The following is a 6,482-nucleotide window of genomic DNA, read 5'->3' as shown; positions in this document are numbered from 1 at the left end:
GATATTAGGCTTGTTTTGGATGTGTCTGTGCTGCACAGACCGGTCAGCGTATGGCATCGTACTGGGAGAGGAATTCAAAAGCTTAAAGTCATCTGTTCTCCAATCGCTCTCGCAGTGCTTTGGTGTCGTGTGCTGGTCATTCTCCATGGTGCCGATGCATCTCGAGCAAGCCTGGTGTGTTTGTGTTTCGTCCTGTTGCACTAGCACTGCTGGTAAAGATGAGACATATTCAGTGACGTAAGACCTCACTCTGTGGTGGCTCTCTATCAAACTGCTTCTTAGAAGGCTCGAAAATCAACTCCAAACCAGCAATAGTGCTAGCTATATAACAGCACTAGGAAAAGGGGCCTAAGAAGCATGCTGTCATGGTGACCGAGTCCAGAAAAAAGGGATTTCTTTTTCCAGAGCTTTTCACATGCTTCTCCCAACTGACCCGAAGTCCCAGTCAAACCAATTGTTTGAGCACCAGGTCCCTGTGTGCACACACCAACTCTGAAGAGTGAACTAGAATTAGCCAATCATCAAGGTAGTTAAGAATGCGGATGTCCAATTCATCAGGTTTTACCACACTGATTTTTCTTTATTTTCTTCACAGATCACATGTCTAGTAATAAACAAGTTATAAAGAAGTTTGATGTTATAGAAATTACAACTTTGGGACAGGTATAATTTATTAAGTAAATTTCACCAAAAAAAGTTTAAAATCTAAATTTATTTATTTATGCATTGAGAAGTTTATTACCATAATCATCATTACATGTAAAAATAACAATTTTAATTGGATTTTCGTTTATAACCTAAACTATAGGGACATTCTAACTGCATTCTAATAGGTTTCATCATGCAGTGAATGCTTATGTACATTCAAGATATGTTTTTGTTTGTTTTTTTTTCTAAGTCACTGACATACTTGATAATGTCATCTCTCATATTGTCTCTCCGTCCCTCACTATCACACAAACAGCACAAATGTTATGTTAAACAAGGAAACATCATACTTTGTTGTCTGCTTTTTAAAGAATGTCAAAAGTTGCATTTGATCCATTTTGCATGAAAAAAAGATGAAAACATGCTTGACTCTTAAGTTTTTTTGTTTGTTTGTTTATTTGTTTTTGTTTTGTTTTGTTTTTTGCAAAGTCACTGACATACAGTATCCCAGTCAGTTGGAGTTGGAGGATACAAATTACTTGTTTACTTCAAAGTTGCACTTTGTACGATTATTAAATTCAGAAATTATCACAGAATTTTATATTTTTTTTGCATGATAGGTTTTAGATAAAACACATTATTCATCTAAACAGGATGGCAGTTTTACAGATTGGATGCTTTTTGTATTTTTATTTTATTTTTATGGGGTTTTTTTTTTCAGCAAGGAGGTGTATAAAGTACCTGAAAGCCATACTTATGTAGAAGTACAGATATCTACCAAAAATGAGTTTGGTAGAAGTTTAAGTCACTGTTTAGAATATTACTTGAGTAAAAGTCTTAAAGTATGTGATATTTATTGTTCCCCCTCAGTCGTACACTATAACGTTACGTCAATACTGACGTATTTGGGGTCTCACTTGGGAGCCCAACCACCTCTGAGCTTAAGAAAACAGGCCAATGAACATTGGTGAGTTGAATTTGCATGCCAAGCCACTCCCCCTTACACACGGGTATATAAGATGGCGGCGTGGATCCACTCATTCAGATTTAGCTTCCACTCTCCGCACAAATGATTGGATATGCGCCTAATAGCGCACATTTATCTAGGTTTAACGTTTCAACTAACAATGATTTATACTTGAACTGTTTTATATCTGTAGATATTTTATTTTAGGCAAGTTGTGATGATTTGAGAAGGCAAAATTGATCAAACAGAGTATGATCAGTCTTCCACTGGCCGCTTTGTCGTTACTTTAAAAAACAAAAACTTATATTTAACGAACAAAAAATGCTTCAAAACGTTTAACTTACCTAAAAAAAAAAAAACACGAAATATAATCACTTTGCCATTGCTACAAAACTGGACTATTTTAATAGCTGAAACAGTAGTATGAGCTGTTTTGGGAGAAGAGGGAAAAAGGACGGGCTCGGGTCGGACTCGGGCCGAGAATTCTGATAAGCTGTCGGACAAGGGCCGGGCGAAGAACTAATCCAGTATAAATATGCAGATGTCTTTTCGAAACATTGCACCGTATAAAAATAACGTTTCATATAAATTCTGAACGGATTATAGCCTAGAAAGTGCGCAAAGCTCGCTCACTTTATTATCATGAATAAAAGCGTCGCTCATTTCAGTTCATCGCGATCTCACAAGTTCTGTTATAATCAATGAATCTCTCTAAACTACACAATGAGTCTGGCTATTTTGCCAGATATTCAGTTGCTTTTGCTTTCGTTTGAGGGTATTTAGCACCGTTTAGTACCTCCGTACAACCGGGCCTGGGCATGGGAAACCGCTCCAATTGCAGTCTGGCTGACAACGGGGATGACTGTAGCGTTTGGGCCAATCAGACACACAATGGTTCATTTGATTCGCTAAATCAATGATTCATTAAATTAACAAATAATCACAGACCCCCTCGCCCAATCCACAACACTGTCTGCCGGGACGTCTCCAATGGCCCACAAGGCCCCTGGTTACCATGGACACCAGAATACCTCAGCCAGATCAGATAAACTTACAACCTGCAAGTATGTAGAGAGAATCTCCCACTACTTAAATCTCTCTAAAACAGAAACATACTGCTATAGGAAATGACTACTTTCCCATTCATTCACAGACAAACCTATCTTTGACCTTCCTATCACACATAGCCCAGGTCATTGTGTACAGTATTACTGCATTGTATTTTAATTTTGTCTGTTGTATTTGTATTTGTCTTTCTACTGTTTTATGCATGTATTATTATAGGTGACTAGTAGTATAACCCGCCTATGTCATGCTTGGACTCTTTGAGTTCGTATTTTAATGATCTAAAAGATGGTGTAAATTAGATGTTGATACCTTTGCAACATGTTAGTGTTTTAAGAAACCTTAGTAGGTTTTGCATCAACACCCAATCGAATTACATATGCAAAATACCATGCTCACAGACAAAGAGTCGTAAACTTTCCCTCCAAAGGTGAAATTTACCATTGGTTCATGGACCTCCAGGAGGCACAGCCTCCAGAGAGTTTAAAGGCATCGACCCCTCTCTCGTCTCTCTCTCTTCACTTTCTCCTTCATCTGCAACATCTTCTGATTGCTGCCCGTGTGGAGGAACCCACGGGGAGCCTGAGCCGGCACAGGGCGTGCCCGGCGGGCCCGACAGGCCCAACATTCAGAGCTGTGGCTCTCGACCACAAAGAGCCAGACACTTCCACTCAACTCCGGAATTCATCTTCATGACTCGCCTCAGTCAGTCAGTGGTTCTTTCAGAACCTAAGAAGATGAGCTAGAACTCTTCAGGACTTCCCTAAGCACGCGCCAGGCCTTGCGGCCTTGTCTTTCCATTTCCCAAGGATCACAGGACTTCAGCTGGGTCCCTCTCAGCTCTTGGTTCTTCTTCACTTCTCACATGGGAAGAAACTCCCAGTCACCAACGAGTCAGGACATCTTTGGAATTCATCACTCTTCAGACCCGGAAGAACGTGATTGCAATTCCAAAACCACCACTGCTCCAAACCATCACGACTTTCACCTGAGACTGCATTTGGACACTTGTTCGACGACCAAGGCAATGCAAGTATCGTACATTTAACTAAACAATACAGAGGTTTAGTATAAGCTGTAGACAGCACTGATGGTTTCACAGCAGGTGGTTAACTGACTCTTTTCATAGCTTCATCTTCCTTCTCTCTCTCTAACTGCTTCTCACTGACCCTTCTCCTATGTATGAGTGCGTTTATGTTTGTTGTTTAGATTAGTTATGTGTTAGTCCTTCGTTAATAAAACTCTTGTGCACAAATTACATGAGTGTTGATTCTGATTCTGCTTTGCAAATTAATGTCCCTTTACGATTCCGATTCGAGCTACATGCTCTAATGCAATGGTACTTTAAGAAAGTTATTTTCTGTGGCTAAGAAAATATCACTTCTTATAGTTGATATAAAGATTATACTGAATGTTCGCTGAGCGAACAGATTAGTTGATGGAAAATTGATTCTGCTACAGTTACTACTGGCAGCTGATATAAGTAATTGTAATTAATCATAATTAATTGTAATTATTTATATACATTTCCCTTTGAGCTAAATTCACGACATGACTAACCATCTGGGGGGGCAACTGCCCCCCAGCCCCCCCAGCCCCCCCTAGCCCCCCCCTAATGTCGCCCATTGCTGTTAGGCTAGGGTTAGTAGATTAAGTTGACATGTACTTGCAAAGTAACCTTCCCTAGCAAATCTTCTGTTTATACGTTAATGTAATGGCGGCATGGATCCACTTATTCACATGATCGCTGTCTCACATCTGTGGGCCATACATGCTGAGACCATATTTGTGGATGGTTCATGTCCTAATTGCAAGAACATGACCATGACAACACTGAGATCATCATGAGGGGTGAAGTCCCCTCTGCTGCTCATCTGAAAAACACAGGACCACACTGGAGACCTGAGGATTACAGTGGGAGCTCTTCTGTCAAGCCAGTCCTCATGGACCTCCCACTCTTTCATGGTGTTGTGTACCATCAAGCTCTTGATCAAAATTGTTGGCGTGTCTCATGGCAACCTTAGCATTTAATTTGGGGAAACAGAAGAGGACCAGATATTGATCACAGCATTGGAGGAGGGGCTCAGAGGATGACTTGACTAGGCTTGCCCCTTCCGGGGTGGTTGCAGAGTCAGAGATTGACCATGCTTCCCTGGGTGGCCACAAACAGCAGGCTAGAGTGGAAGCCTCTACGCTGGCCGGAGTGTTCATGACTGGATTATTCGTTTTTGGGTGCAGGTTATGACTCTCAGCCTCAGTCTCAGTGCCATTCTTCCTGGAGGTGCATGATGAGATTACAAAGTTGTGGAAGGCAACTTTTACTGCCAGAAGCCATTTTGTGAGCGAGTCTGACCAGGGGTGTGAGCCTGGTCAGCGCCCTGTAGGAAATGTAAATTTGATATCAGTGGTCCCCATCCAGCCTTCCACGTCCACTACTTCTCAGCTAGTCCTTCAGCCCTGCCTCAGCTAGATGCCTGAAGCCCTTCATCTTCCCCTGTGATGCTTTGCAGTGACGTTAAGCCTCAGGTCATGCAGTCACCAGCCTTACCTGAGTGAGTGGATACTTTTGCTCTCTGGCCTCTAATCCCTTCGCTCCAACTCAGCCTGTTACCTGTCGGCTTCAGCTTGGCTCCATCCACCCTCGGCTCCACCAGAGATCCTAGACCTAACAGCTCCACCACGTTCCCTCTTTCCAACGGCTCTACCTCATTCAGCCATCACCCTGCCTGTGGCATGGCTCTACCTTAGTCTTTGAGTGCGCTAGTACCACCTCGGATGATTGTTACTGGATGATCTCCACCTAGTCTTTTGTGCCAGCGGTGTCGCTTGGTGCCATCAACTCTCCATCATCACCCTGGGATCCCTTGACACCGGCTGTGTTTCCTCACATCGTCCCGCTGTGTTTTGCACTCTGGGTCTTCATCATCTGTCCTTTCCCCCATGGATATTCCCACCATCTGTCCCTCTGTGGAGACTCTACTACTGCTTTTTTACTGTGACTGGTGCCAGAGCTGGAGCCGGTGCTTGGCTAAAAGTAACACTCCTTCAGAAGTGGCTCGCATTTCCACTGACAGGAAGCAGAACCCTCTATTTCACCAAAATTTGACCAGAATCATTTGTTATCGCATGTGGAAGGGGAGTTTTGACCTTTTCAGCCCTACACCTCCTCCTCTTCACCAGTTGTTTGATTACTCCTCAACTTTCTCTAAAGGCCCCACACTCCTTCACTCATCTCTTGTTTTTGTTTTGGTTACGGCGCGAAGTCGTGCCTTCTGCGAGGGGGAATATGTCACAATAATTCATCTGAGTTTGTTTGCCTGTTGTTATTTTAGTTGCCTAGTGTGAATTATTAAAGCCATCGAACCTGATCATCATCTTCCTGTTCCTTCCTCCAACCAAACATGACAATAACATTAATCATGAGACACAAAATACCTCACCTGATTTAATTAATTGGTTTTGCAGCGGTTTGTCAACATTTTATTCAAATAATGTATCTACATGCCTTGTCATCACCTGGAGGATACACAGGACACAAAATCATAATCACGATATAAATTTTATTTGTCTATATATCTATACACAGAATGTATAATGTACTTATAACATGTTTTTGTTGTTGTTTGTTTGTTTGTTTGTTTTTTAATAGTGCTTGTGCTTAAGTTTCTTTTCTGACTGTGGCCAAATAAAAATGGACAGTTACACTTTACACAGTTACACATTAACTTCTTCTGTTTAGACATACTATCTTGACTAATTGTGAATATGATAGTGAATAGTGAACTGATGTAGAATCTGTATG

This window comes from Labeo rohita, chromosome 16, assembly GCF_022985175.1.
Source record: "Labeo rohita strain BAU-BD-2019 chromosome 16, IGBB_LRoh.1.0, whole genome shotgun sequence".
NCBI lineage: Eukaryota > Metazoa > Chordata > Actinopteri > Cypriniformes > Cyprinidae > Labeo > Labeo rohita.
This window is presented reverse-complemented; position numbering follows the sequence as displayed.